The sequence below is a fragment of the Glycine soja genome, chromosome 8 (genome assembly GCF_004193775.1).
Source record: "Glycine soja cultivar W05 chromosome 8, ASM419377v2, whole genome shotgun sequence".
Classification (NCBI taxonomy): Eukaryota; Viridiplantae; Streptophyta; class Magnoliopsida; order Fabales; family Fabaceae; genus Glycine; species Glycine soja.
Window position 1 is genome coordinate 16,102,084 of NC_041009.1, and position 16,113 is coordinate 16,118,196.

The following is a 16,113-nucleotide window of genomic DNA, read 5'->3' on the forward strand; positions in this document are numbered from 1 at the left end:
ATAGAACCAAATAATTAACATTGTAACCAAATAATTGTGCCTGAGCGCTCTAACGTCTAGGATTAATTTGAAGGGGTTGTCCACGTTTAACAATTGGTTGATCTTGTTGCACAGTTTCGTTAAAAGTTTAACTTATGGGAGGCAGTGATTGATCATTTATAAAATCACTGAAGTATTATATTGTACAGAAGAACTATATCAACCTCTTGATGGTGAAATGATGGAACGCTATAATTAATTAACTCTCACTCTATTGATATGCTTGCTCAACGATTCAAGAAGGACACAGGAACAACCATATGCAATCGGAGGATTCTCTAACTAGGTCTTGTTGGTGGCCTAGTTGATCTTGGGTGGAAGTTTGGGAAATTTTGTGGTCCTGGACATATCTAAAATAACTCCCTTATAAATACTAGTTTGCATGAGAACAATTTTTGACCCAGATATGTATGTCTCTGGATAATAGGGCTAAAACTATTATTACTGTTTAAATTTGTTTAAATTACTTTTGTAACTATATATTTTGTTTGTTTTTTTTTTCAGTCATAGATTAACCTAGTCAATAAGTGATTTCTATATTTTAGGAGCAAGTCAATTTTAATGGATTAGTCTAATCAATGAGTGGTTCTTATACTTCAGGAGCAAGTCAATTTTAATTTTCTGTTTTGTTGAAATCTTGTTATGTGATTAGTTTCTCTTTTGCTATTTATTGTATTGCTGTTGAGAACAATGTGATTCAGAATAAAATCATTTTATTTCCTCCGCATACATATTGTCTCTCTTCTCCTTTGTTTATTATATTTTTTCTACCATAAAACTTACAATTGGTATTAAGAGTTTTTTTCTTAAAGGGACTTGTGAGTGAACCAGTACAACCCACACAAAAAAAGCCTATAAACTTTGCTTCAATTCATCAAATAGATGGATTTTGAAATTCCTTACATAGCACTAGCACCATTTGTGTTTGATGGTGATAATTATCACATCTGGGCAGCAAGAATGGAGGCTCATCTGGAGGCAAATGATCTCTGGGAAGTTGTTGAGGAAGACTACAAAGTTTTTCCTTTACCAGCCAATCCAATTATGGCTCAAATTAAAAATCAAAATAAGAGGAAAGCTAGAAAGGCAAAGGCAAAGGCTACCTTGTTTGTTGCTGTTTCACGGGACATTTTCACCAGAATCATGACAATCAAATCAGCATTTGAAGTCTGGAATTTCCTCAAGGATGAATATGAAGGAGATGAAAGGATCAAGGGAATACAAGCCATGAATCTCATTAGAGAATTTGAGATGCAAAAAATGAAAGAGTCTGAAACAATCAAGGAGTATGCAAACAAACTTCTTAGCATTGTTAACAAGGTAAGGTTGCTAGGTTATGAATTTTCTTATTCAAGAATAGTTCAAAAAATACTGGTGACTGCCCCTGAAAAATTTGAAGCTTTTATTGCTTCATTGAAAAATACTAAGGATCTGTCAAAGGTTACATTTGCAAAACTTGTAAGTGCTATGCAGTCCCAAGAGCAACAAAGGTTGATGAGACAAGACGGTGCAGTTGAAGGTGCTTTACCAGCCAAGCACCATCATGCTAAGTCCAGTAGAAAGAAATATGTGAAGAAGAACCAGCCAGCAAGCAACAAAAATAGTGCAAACAAATAAAACAAAGGTAAGGGTAAAAAGAAAAATTATCCACCTTGTCAGTATTGCGAAAAATTGGGTCACCCACCATACAAATGTTGGAAACAACCAGACGCAAAGTGCAGACGCAAAGTGCAGTAAGTGCAATCAATTTGGACACGAAACTATAATTTGTAGAAGCAAAATTCAGCAGCATGAAGTCAATGCCCAAGTTGTTGAGAAGGAGGAAGAAGATTATATTTTTGCTGCAACATGTTATTCGATGAGGAGTAGTTCTAAATGTTGGTTGATTGATAGTGGTTGTGCAAACCACATGACATATGATAAGACTCTTTTCAAGGATTTGAAGCCAACTAATGTCTCAAAGGTCAAAATTGGGAATGGTGGCTATATTTCTGCAAAAGGAAAAGGAACCATTGCAATTTCAAACTATTCAGGTACCAAATTAATATCAGATGTTCGTTATGTATCTGACATTGACCAAAACTTGCTAAGTGTAGGTCAGTTGACTAAAAAGGGATTTAAAGTGTCCTTCGAACATCAACAATGCTTTATCGATGACATTGCTGGCCGAGAAGTGTAAATCATGACAATTTTGATAATGTTAAGAAGAATTTGCTTAAGAAAGAGGGAGAATGTAAATCATGCAAGCTTTGATGCTGTTAAGAAGAAATCACATGTTTGTCATCATCAAAAGGGGGGAGAATGTGAATGTATGAATATATGAATTTTGATGATGCCAAAGAAGAATAAAACAAGGCCTCTTCAAAGGATAAGTATTTGCTTCAAGATTAATTCAAGATTGCTTCAACAAACAAAGTCTTGTTTCAAGATTCACTAAAGATCAAGCCTTGCCTGAAAATAAAGGGTTTCAAAGTCATGCAAGGCTCTGGTAATCGATTACCAGAAGGGAAGAATGAAAATGAGTTGTTGAAAAGGGTTTTGAATTTGAATTTTGAACATGTAATCGATTACTATATGGCTATAATCGATTACCATCAAGGAAACTCCTGAAATTCAAATTCAAAAGTCATGACCCTTCAAATTATAACTGTGTAATCGATTACACAAACATTGTAATCGATTACTAGTGGAGAGTTTTCAGAAAATCTGCCAACAGTCACATCTTTTGATTTGATTTGTCAATGGCCATCAAAGGCCTATAAATAGGTGACTTGGGCACGAATTTTGCAAAAAAGAGAGAGTTTTGCTGGTCCAGAATGTCTTATCCTCTCAAAAGAAAATGAGAGAGATTCCAAGAGAATTTTATTGTCAAATGCTCTCTCAATAACTCTTGGACAAACACTTGCAAATCCATTAAGAGTTCATCCATGGATCTTCATTGTAATATTCTTCTCTTGAAGAGAGAATTCTTCTTCCATTCTTCTTACTCAATGAAATTGATTAAGGGACTGAGGGTCTATTGAGTTGTAAGGATTCCTGAACACAAGGGATGGGTTGTCTCTGTGTGGTTAAGAAGTTTTAAAGGATTTTACAAAGATAGTGGAAATCTCAAGTGGGTTGCTTGAGTACTGGACGTAGGCACGGAATTTGTCGAACCAGTATAAAACTGTATTTGCATTCTCTCTTCCCTTGTCTCATTTATTTTGTTGCAATCAATTTTGTCTTTCATGTTTAAAGAACATTATTAAATTGAGTGTTGCTTCTTCTGCATTCTAAGTCTATCTCTTTTAGAAGGGGGTTGAAAGTTTGTTAGTGGAAAATTAATTTATCCCTTTGTAAGTTATTGAGGCCACAAGGTCCAACAGGAAGTTCTAAGGGTTAAAATGAGAGTTAAAAGCTTCTCATTTGATCCAACAAAGGATGAGCATGCAACCTATTTCACTTAAGTCACACCTACGAAACTCTAGCATAAGAGACTTGGTCATTGCCATCTTGAAAGAATGCTAAACATGAAAAAAAAGGGACATGTCAAAAGGTCTACCAATACTTTCTGATAGTTTGCCAAATTGTAATGCTTGTCAATTTGGTAAACAAAACAGAAAATCATTCCCCAAATCAGCTTGGAGAGCTTCTTAAAAGTTGCAGCTAATTCACACTGATGTGGCAGGACCTCAAAGAACACCATCACTACAAGCTAGTCTCTACTTTATTCTTTTCATAGATGACTTTACAAGAATGTGTTGGATTTTTTTCTTGAAATTCAAGCACGAAGTGGTTGAAGTATTTGTGAAGTTCAAGAAAATGGTGGAAACTCAAAGTGGTTGTAAGATTAAATGTCTAAGATTTGACAACGGGAAAGAGTATACATCAGCAAAATTTAATCAATTTTGTGAAGAAGCCTAAATTGTACATCAACACACAACCCCTTCCACTCCAAAGCAAAATGGGGTTAATGAAAGGAGAAACAGATCGATGATGGAGATAGCTAGATGCATGTTGCATGAGAAGGAGTTACCTAAAACATTTGGGGCGGAGGCAGCTAACATGGCAGTTTTTCTGCAAAATTGTCTTCCAACCAAAGTCTTGAAGGATAAAACTCCATTTGAGGCCTGGTATGGCTATAAGTCTTCACTAACTTTTCTTAAAGTGTTAATCTGTCAAAGGAAATATGCAAAAGAAATTTTGAAGAAGTTTCAAATGGAGGAATGGAAATCTATTAGCACACCAATGAATCAAAAGGAGAAGTTCAACAAGGAAGATAGTGCTGATAAAATTGATGAATGATATTATAGGAGCTTGATTGGATGTCTAATGTATCTCACTGCAACAAGGCCAACCATTCTATTTGTTGTAAGTCTCTTGTCTCGTTTTATGCATTGTGCAAGTGAAATACATTTAAAAGCAGCAAAGAGAATATTGAGGTATGTTAAGGGCACTATTGATTATGGTGTCAAATTTAAGAAGTGTCAAGAATTCAAGTTGTATGGATTCTATGATAGTGATTGAGCTGGATCCATTGATGACATGAAGAACACTTCACGATACTGTTTCAGCCTAGGCGTAGGAGTTTTCTCATGGTGCACAATGAAGCAAGAGATTGTAGCACAATCCACTGCTGAAGCTGAATTCATAGCAACAACAACAACGGTAAATCAAGCTTTATGGTTGAAGAAGATTTTATGTGATTTATTTTTGCAGCAGAAGAACAAAACTAGAATTTTTGTTGACAACCAGGCAACCATTGCTCTTGCAGACAATCCAATGTGTCATGGGAAGACTAAACATTTCAACATAAAGCTCTATTTTTTGAGAGAGATGCAGCAAAGTGGAGAAGTGAACTTAATTTACTGCAAGTCTGAAGATCAACTGGCTGGCATATTTACAAAGTCACTGCCTATCAACAAATTTGAATTCTTAAGACAAAGAATTGAAGTTTCCATTTCCTAAAACAAGGAGGAGTGTTTAAATTTGTTTAAATTACTTTTGTAATGACATATTTTGTTTGTTTGTTTTATTTCAATTATATATTAACGTAGTCAATAAGTGGTTCCTATATTTTAGGAGCAAGTCATGTTTAATGGATTAGTCTAGTCAATAAGTGGTTCCTATACTTTAAGAGCAAGTCAGTTTTATTTTTTTGTTTTGCTGAAATCTTGTTATGTAATTAGTTTCTCTTTTGCTATTTATTATATTGCTGCCGAGAACAATTTGATTCGGAATGAAATCATTCTATTTCCTCCGCATAGGTATTGTTTCTCTTCTCCTTTGTTTATTATATTTTTTGTGCCACAAAACTTACAATTACAAACTCTTAATTAACAATTCAAAAAGTAAATCACGTACGTCAAACATTAAAAACTTAGGAAGACATGAGTGAACTAGCTAGCATGCATCTGGCCTCTATGAATAAGTTGGAATTACAATATTGAGAATACCCTTTCAATCATTCGTAAAACAAACAAAAGATCCACAAGCACACAAACCAACTACTTCAATAATAATCAATACAACCAAAACCGTCAGCACATGTTCACAATTTCCCTTGTCCGTGTAAAAGTATCTTAAATGCAACAAGGAATAGAAATGCATACATTTCTTTCAAATTTTTAATCCTTTTATCTCGCTAGAGAACTAACTCCACTAATTGCACCCACAGAGACAAGTTCAATGGATCCAGTGGAAGTATTCTCAGTTTTTGCCTTGCATAAACATTGTTTTAATTCTATGACCACTTGATTCATTGTTGGCCTATTAACAGAACTCGGAGCTACACAGGCCATTGCAACATCTACTACTTTCCTTGCAGCCTCACTGTCATATTCTCCTTGTAACCTTGTATCCACAACACCATCAATTTCACCATCATCAGCCAACAGCATGGAACCTACCCATTTAATTATGTGAGTTTTCTCATGGGTTTTCATTATTGCTGCCCTCCCCGTGATTATCTCTAGCAGAACAACTCCAAAACTAAACACGTCACTTTTTCATTCAACCTATTTGTTATGTAGTATCTGCCCGACAAGCCCAACAACCTCTTATATATAACTTTTTTTTTTCATATAATATTTTAATGACAATGTTGTATAATATATAATGTATTATTAAGTTAGTAATTAATTATATACTAAATTTGAAATGGTAATTGACATGAGAACATACTCAGGGTCAAGGTATCCTGGGGTGCCTGCAATTACTGTTGATACATGGGTGTCACCTTCTCTGAAAAGATCCTTGACAATCCAAAATCAGATATTTTACCGTGGCGATTTTCGTTGAGTAAAATGTTTCTAGTCTTAACATCTCTGTGAACAATTGGGGGCTTGCAACCATTGTGAAGGTACTCTAAGCCTGCAGATATATAATTAAAGTGCTAGTAACTTTAAGTTCTAGTGTTCAACTTTGTTGCATAACATAATTAAGGTAGGTAATTTTATTTTGTAATCTTCCGTAATCCTCACCTACAGCAGAATCTAGAGCAATTTGAAGTCTCTGTTCCCAACCTATCAACGTTTGACTTTCACCTGCATCCAAGGCCATGGGAAAGAATGTTAGCAACGGAAATCTTGACCCCAATTTAAGTTATTTATAAGGCTTCATGTTCTACTTAAGTTGTATGGCTTAATGTTCTACTTGAGTTATAACTTCATTATAAGGCTATTTCACTCTTACTTAATGGACTAGTTTTTGGGATTGATTCTGTCTTGTGCTTAAGTTATAACAATTGATGCTTTTATATATTGAGAGTTAATTGGTCATGCATGTTTATGTAAGACATATTTGAAACCTGATAGTTGCTCAGCTAAGTCTCCGTTGGTCATGTATTCATAGATGAGTGCTGTTCCGGTGCCTTCATTGCAATATCCAATGAGTGGAGTCAAGCATCTATGGTGTACTCTTGTCAGAATTTTTGCCTGCAGATCAGAGTCAATATTCCTATTCATCTTAAGTTCCTTGAAAATATTAATGAGGGTACTTAAAAGCAATTACAATTACTATCATTAATTAATACCTCTGTCAGAAATTGCTGATACCCTTGAGTTGAGGGAGAGAGCATCTTGACTGCTACTTGTGTTTCACCTATGCAACCATAGTAGACAGTTCCAAATCCTCCTTTACCCACAATCCTCTCAAAATTATTCGTAATACTTTGAACCTCCGAGTAGCTGAACTCTTGTTTCTTCGAGTCCACGCTCACAATTTTGTTGAAACAACTCAACTTATGAATGAAAAAATCTGTGGATAATATATATGTATTTTTTCTTATGATAAAGATTCGTTAATGCCTCTAATGTGTATATTTATAACTGCTTAACCAGCACTTCCCTCATGATGGAATTTCAACGTTTCAAAATCAAGGTGAGGAGTTGATATATATATATATATATATATATATACCTTGTAGTCTTCTTCTAAAAATAAACGATAGCGTTGTTGAAAGGATGAGGGCTGCAAGAGCTGTTACTAACAACGGAATTACTATCTTATTCCTCGTGGTTGTGGCATGGACTTGAGATGCAAAGATGCGGATTTCCACCAACACTTGCATATATACAACAATATAAAAAAATGTAAACTTAAAAAATTTATTAAATGGGTGCTCTACATGTCAAGATATAAGAAGCTGACCAAATGAAAGTGTTTACTGTTTAATAAACAAATTTATTTCGCTAACTTATAATTAAATTATGAATTATTTTATTTTAGTTAATTTATAAGTTTGTACTTATTTTTCAATTTTATTCTTACCATTTTAAGATTTTTGTCATTTTAATTTTTAATAATATATTTGACGTGTGAACTGTTTAATTAATTATTTCACCTCCTTCTATTAACTTTTCTCTTAAGTTTTACCAAAACTAATTACAAGAATGCATAATATGTGACATAGATCGATATATTAATAGATAAAACTAAAGCATAGCTTAATAGATAAAGCATGCATACCTTAATATAAGCAGCGACCCATTCCTTGTTCTCTCAGAGAGTGTTGCAGGAATTGAGCCTGATAGCTTATTCCCTCCTATATTTCTGCAGTGAAAGACAATCATATGATTTTCTATATTCTCAAAACAAAACGAAAATATCCACCAATTTAATCATGCTCAATATATTATATGACTTACAAAATCCTCAGGGACTTGAGTTCAGATAATGAATCAGGTATAGAACCAGTTAAACTGTTATTCGACAAATCCCTGCAAATTGAAGATGAAGTGACTCAATTAGTGAGGAATTAATGCATGAGAAACTAGCAATCCTTGTGTATAAAAGATTTATATATATATATATATATATATATATATATATATATATATATATATATATATATATATATGCTTACAAATATTGTATTAATTTCTGTTTGGATATGGCCAGAACTATGTTTCCGGTCAACCCACCAGAGGACAGGTTCCTGAAAATTTGATTGATCACAAATTAAGTTAAAACTAGTACTCAAATGGATATATATAATTGATGAGTTGTTGATACAGGGCTTAATTTGTGGCAGACCAACGTACAAAGATGTGATTCTAGGTTGGTTGTGTCCATTGTAGCTGCAGTTGACACCCTTCCATATGTAAGTCTTTAGGGCTACAAGGATCTCCTTGCCATTTTTGCTTGATGCCGTACGTTGACTTTATTTGCATGATGGCACCAACTATATATATATATATATATATAAAAGTAATTAGTAGCATGCATATACATCATAATATTAGAAAGACAAGTTATAAGAAGTTGAAGAATATGGTTAATTCTTTCTCTACTCAACATGAATAGAAAAGTAATAAAACAAGAGCACTTAAACATATTTGTAGTTTGATATTTACAGTTTTGTTTTCCAATTTTAATTGTGTTTTCTATTTATTTTAGTCTTTATTGTTTAGAAAATGTCATAAGAGATCAAAAAGTTTGAAGCATATTTTCTGAAATATTTTTATGAAACATTTATTTTTATATTAATTAAAAATACAAAAAGTTATAGATCTCATCATATTTAATAATTTTTTTCTGTATCAATTTTGTTATTTTTAAAATATTTTAACTGATCTAAAAGATTAAACTATGTTATAAATTAATTAAGTATATTCTTAACCCTTCTCGTGTCTTCTCCAATAAATGATTGTCACATCATTCATATATAACAGGCCGGGCAATAACTAAAATTATTAAATAAATATCAAAATCATAATTTTTGTTTATAGAAAACTAAAATTACATGGATTAGAAATGGGACGGACTATATATATTGCCTACCTTATGAATTTTGCATGCCAATACTAATTAAATAAACTACATTAAAACCATCAATTGATCTCAAATATTTATTCTAATTATTCTTTGTTGGATAATCTTTATTGTAACTAAACTTGAAGAGGCACCTAGTTAGAGTCTCTCGTGTATTATATGATACTGAGAATATATGTTTTTTTTTAAAACTATTGTAATTAGGATTTTTTATTTTTTTTGTTGGGATGCTTAGAATCCCACAAACTTGAGTTCTGAGACAATAAGAATATGTTTAAATAGCCAATATATAACAAAAAATAAAGGATATGTAAGTACCATCATGCATTTTGATCTGTTTCTGGTAGATCGAGGGTCTTCCTTCCATAAACCTCAATTCCATTTAGAATAGGGGACATAGTTGATTCATTTGTTCTGTTCATCCAAATTTGTATATTGGTTTCAGGTTCAGGGGATAAATACATCAAAGTACCGTGACCCAGGAAAGGTACACTGGCGTTTTTCTGAAGGAGCCCCCCATTCACATAAACATCGAATTCTCTAGTTTGATTAGTTAGAAGCTTCTCTATCTCGGCAAAGTACATGTACACATAAAATGTGATGGCACCACTACTTATTAGCTGGTAGGAAAATTCCAAATTATCACTCGCATTTTCTGTTGTTGTTGCTGTTTTAAGGACAATATATCGAGGGTACCCCATAAGAGAAAGGTCCTCCATTAGCCACAGAAAGGGAAGTACTTATCTGTTTCCAGCCATTTGGATTGTAGGGTCTCCAAATTCGATCATATATATCATCGGGGTACCTAAAATCAAAAGGAAGTGAAAGATAGTTAAAATGAGTCGACGCATAACGTACACATATATAAATGAAATACTATTTGACAAAAAAATTACGCTTATATAGGAAGAAGAATGATGTAACAATATCGTATAATATTTTCATAACCTGGATACTTCGGAGTGCAATTTGTTCATGTACTCTTGTTTGGCAGATAAAAGTATTTTAGCAAATTACTCAAACTGCATGTATATTTTAAGCAATTAAATTAAAATTATGATTTGCTAATTTTTTTTAAAGAGCACGTTTATGTTGGAAAATACTATAGTTTACTAAGGTACATTCTCTTATTCTTTAGAAAGAGAATATTTTTAGTGAAATATAACTTCACTTTCTTTAAAATATATTTAAATTGTAACTTGTTAATTAAAATACTCTTTTTGAAAAATAAGTAGGTAAAAGTTACATTCACAATTTGATAAACAAATACTTAATTATCATTGAATTGTTCCAAGTTAAGTTTATCTTGCTTTATGGTTTCACCTATCTATTTTTTTAATTGGCTTTCTTTTTTATGATATAAGTTATGATGAAAAATTTTAAAATAAAAAAATGTGAAACTTTTAGTGTTATCCAAAATAAAAGTAATTAAAGCAAATTTCAGTCAACGCACCATTATTTGAGCCAAGTGCATTTTTTTTCAGATACATTGAGCCAAGTGTATTTTGTTCTACGCTAATTTGGCAGATCTAATATCTAGCTATGATTTTAAATCATTAGTTACTTGACATTTTGACCCTCTTGTAAGCCTATATCAAACCGTTCCAGGAGCTGTATTGACTCAGATACATAGGTACCATCATTGAGAACTCTGATCTCCAAGATTGATATGAAGGGTGTCCCATTATTTGTGTTAACAAGGCAAATTTGAATATAATCTGAGGTGGCAACTTGGACAATTTCCTTGGTTGTCACACTAGAAGCATTTTCAAACTCCACAGAGTTCCACCAATTGGGTCCAAGGTACAAATCAAATTTTGGCAGGGAATCTTTCCCATCATAGTTTCCATACATGAATCTTGCCCTTACGAGACATTTATTGCTATTTACTCGAGGAAGAAGATACAAGGTGTAGCAGTTCCTTGTGCCTTCAGGGAAGCTTCTAACATTCCAAAACTGTTTCTCTAAGGAATTGACCTTGTATTCAGACGGTAAGCTTTGGCTTATACCTGTATCCGTGGCATTTTGCCATCTGAATTGAAGTGAATACCAGTAGTTTCATCTTTGTAGCTTGTTTCATCCATGAGTCCACAGTCAATGCTAATGAAGCCTGAAAAAGAGATACTGCATAGTCAGTGAAGAAAATAAAAAATAGAAAGTATATATAATAATTAAGATGTTAATCCAAAGAATTAAAGGGAGAGTACTAGATGAAACTAAGGACCAAACCTGATTGCATTGATCCTGGGCATGAATTAAAGCTGCAAGAGTCAAACACAATTGATAGATTGCTAACACAAAATGTTTAGCCATTTCTCTATAAGTCCTACAACCCTGTGTTTTATAAAGCTTTTAAGGACTTTGTCTAAGACTGGAGTGCAGTATACGCGTGGTTCATTCATCATTTAGTTAATTTCTTTGGAATAAGATAGATTATATTTAAAAACATAGCTTTCTTCTTTGACCAAATCAAGGACTTTATAAACAGGCAAAAACAGTTTTTATTATACACATAAAATATTAAAGAATATGACACGCTCAGTGAGAATGACCAATAATATTTTTTGCCTGATAATGATTGAGACTATTTTCAACTCACGTCGAGTGAAGTTATTTTTCTATAAACATTAGCTGAAAATGTTTTTTTTAGCTGGCATTGATGTTATTTTTCAACAATGTCGATTAGGATTTTATTTTGTCTACTTTGGTTAAGGTTATTTTTTGGTTGATGCTGTTTAAAGTTTTTTTGGTTAACTTCAGCTGAAGATGTTTTTTAGCCAATGTCAATTGATGCTATTTTTAGATGATATCGGTTAGGGTTTTCTTTGTTGACTTTGGTCGGGACAATTTTTTGGTCAATGTTTTCTAGAGTTTCTTTGCCCAACGTCAGTTGATGACATTTTTTCAGCTAACATTGGTTGAGACTATTTTTTATCAACATGAGTTAGGATTTTATTTCAGTTGATGTCTTTCGTGGCCATTTTTTGGCCGGTGTTGATTAGGGCTTTTGGTCGACATCGATCATGATTATTTTTTTGTTGATATTAACAAGGTTTTTTTTCGTTGATATCAAATGAGGCTTTTTTATTATTGACATCAACTAGGGTTTTTGATCAACATTAGTTGGGGTTATTTTTTGTCTGGCGTCAACTAAAAAATATCACTGATTGACATCGTAAAAAACCTAGTTGACATCATCCAAAAAATTGTCTCAACTATCAATTGAATGAAAAATACTAGCCTATGTCAATCAAAAATAGCATTGGTTGATGTAAACCAAAAAAATCCCAATTGATGTCAGTGGCTGATGTTTGCCAAAAATATCATTGGTTCATGTCTGCAAAAAATTAGTCTTAGCTGACGTTGACCAAGAAAACCTTAGTCAACAAAAACAAAAAAAGTCATGACAAATGCCGCCAAAAAAATAGTCAAGGCTGATGTTGACAAAGAATAGCATCAACTAACGTCAATAAAAAAAATCATAGTTTATGCTAGCAAAAAAAATTATGATTGATGTTGGCAAAAACAAACCTAGCTAACATCAGTCCAAAAATAATCTTGACCAACGTCTTCAAAAAAAAATCTAACTAATATCCACCAAAAAATATCATTGATTGACATTGACAAAAAAAACCTAATTAACCTCAACCAAAAAATGTTCTTGGCAGAAATCGACAAAAAACAACTAAAGTCAATGTCAACCAAAAAAATTTAGTTGATGTCAGACAAAAAATATTATTGATCGACATCGGCCAAAAAATAATCTCAACTAATATAAAAAAAAATAGTCTCAATCAAGGTGAGTCAAACTAATTATGTTTTAAATTTTTAAACTAAAAACAATTAAATTTTAAAATTTTTGTGGATGGATTGAATGGATATCCATAAAAATAGTATTAATTGGTGGATTTTTTTATCAAATGGATCAGATTTATTAAATGATTTTTAATGAATTAAAATAAATTAATAAATTATTTTGATCTAATCCATTAGCATACAAGTTAGGATTGATCTTATTATTCCATTTGTCACTCCTAACTTGGATAACACGGTTGACGGGCTTACGCGGGTGGGTCGTGTCGGTTTCGAGAGGTGAATCAGCCGCAGAAAAAAAGGATGTCGGAGGAGACCTGTGGTTGGGTGCGCCAGGAGCAAACTTTGTGGTGGTTGATGGATGTTGGTATAAGACTCTGTGGTTCCAGTATTCGATGGCCTCGGGGGGTTTGATTGCTTTTCCTACTGGGACTAATACAGCGACCGAAAAGGATGTGGCAAATTCGACCGTTAAATTTAAATTTAATTACTTTTAATTATTATTCCACAAATTAATATCATTCGTTGTTTCGGTTGCTACATGGTGCCCAATGATGTCATAATTTTTCGGTCACTGAAAATATATATAAGATAGTAGACTAAACCAAATAAGATATATATATATATATATATATATATATATATATATATATATATATATATATATATAATTTTCTAAAATAATATATTTAAATATCCTAAAAATTTATAGAAAAGAGTAATTAATTATAATTGAAATACATTAAGGAAAGCCTACAATAGATTGATAATGGGTCTTGTTTCAACCTCAAATCCATAAATAACGTTGAGGTCTTCATATTTGAATTATTATCTACTTAGGTACTTGAATGACCGTCACGATTTTATCCTTATAAAATGTGTCTGATTAGGTTGAGAGACTAGAATATTTATATGACTCTTGGTCTTAACTCCTAAGCGACTAGGACTTTACAAATACCGAACAAGTTCAATTCTTTCTTGGACTATTACCATGTAAGGAGTTTTATAGCTTCATGTGCCTGGAAAAACTTTTTGCATTTTCACTATTATTTCCTGCATTTCTCATTATATTTCAGAACATGCTTTTAAGAATGCAACGAAAATTGCATAAACAATAATGAAAGTGCAGAAAGCAACAACCGAAGTGCACAAAAGCAATAACTTTGAATGATTTCTTTTCTTAACATAAATTATTCATCAAAATTTTATTTTATTAAGATCAATTCTGACATATAATTGAGTTGGATGATAATTTACATATTAAATAATGTTTTGACGAAATAAATTATCTAAAAATTTTCCACTCAAATGTATAAGGATTTTTTTCCAAAATTTATTGATATAAAGATAAAGATAACTCATTTAAATGTTACCTTACATAAAATACATATCTAATCTAATATTCTATCAATCAATCATATGTAATAAATTATCTTCTGATTAAATCAAATCAAATCTTATTTATATATATTTAGTTAAAAAGTAATAATTTAAAATAAATTTCATAGATAAACTATAAAAAAATATCTTCAAAATGATAAAAAAAAATGTTATTTTAAAATAAATTATAATTTTATAAGGATAAAATTTAGAAATTAATTTTTATAAACACAAAAAATCAAGTGCATGAAAACATTGTTCGCAATAATAAAAAAAATGAATACTAAAAAATTCAAATAATTATAAATTTACACTTACTATTTTGTTTTCGAATTTATACATTTTTTATGATTATTGTAAAGATTTAAAAATTTATATTTTGGAGAAAATACAATTCATGATAAACTTTAATAAACTAAATATTTTCAAGATAATATCTGCTTAATTAAAAATTTAATTAATGATTCTACTCAGTTTTAATATAGATATATTCAATATGATACTTAATATTTTAAAATTGTTAATTTTATTTTTATATATATATTTAAAAATATAATAATAAATACAAATAATACAAAGTATAAAGATAAAAATTATAATTTGAACGAACCCGTGAATCACACATGTTTGAAATCTAGTTATAGTTAAAATATAATACAATAAGAAAAGCCTCTCTTGCAAAGTTTATAGTTGTTGTGACTTAATTACAGGTTTTAAAAATGATAGGTTTGATAAAAAATTATATGTGTAAATCAATTAATTATTAGATCAAAAATTAATTGTTACAAAATTTATTATGTAAATTTACATGTACACTAAATATACATTAAAAATTTTAGTATTATATATAGGGACATTAATTATTTTGTTTAGATAGTTAGAGCATTGTGTTAATTATCTAAAAGTTACATATTTAGCTCATGTTGTAAGTATTATAAGCAGATTCATGGGAGATCCTGGCAGTACACATTTAGATACCTTAGTGAAGTGGACACTAAGGTATCTAAATGGATCTTTGAAAGCTGGATTAAGGTATAAGAAGATAGCATATGAGGCAGCAATCACATGCTATATAGATGCAGATTTTGCAAGAAATGTAGATACAAGAAAGTCCTTAACTGGATATGTGTTTACTTAGTTTGGTACAACAATTAGTTGAAAAGCAAATCAACAATCAGTTGTTGCTCTTTCAACTACTGAAGCAGAATACATGGCTCTAGTTGAAGGAGTGAAGGGAGCAATCTGGCTTAAAGGTATGATTAATGAACTTGGAATAGCACAAGCTTGTGTCACAATTCACTGTGACAGTCAAAGTGTCATTCACTTAGCAAATCACCAAATGTACCATGAAAGGACAAAGCACATAAATGTGAAACTACACTTCATCAGAGATATGATTGAATCTGAGAAGTGATAACTGCTAAATATGAGTTATTTTAATAATAAAAATATATTAAAAATATCTTTAAAAATATTTATTTAGCAATTATCTTTGGCTTAAATATTAATATTTGATAGTTTTCTTATTTATGACTTGCAGATATGAAAATGAGACATTAAAAGAGAAAAAGATAGAGAAAATATCTAAAATATCAAGAAATCTTAAGAAGATATGATTACAAGAAAAAC

The 16,113-nt window shown here is 31.4% G+C and overlaps 1 pseudogene; it reads right to left on the reverse strand.

Moving 5' to 3' along the window:
- Window positions 1-5,654: 5,654 nt before the first annotated feature.
- LOC114423953 lies at window positions 5,655-11,530 on the reverse strand (annotated as a pseudogene).
- Window positions 11,531-16,113: the final 4,583 nt, after the last annotated feature.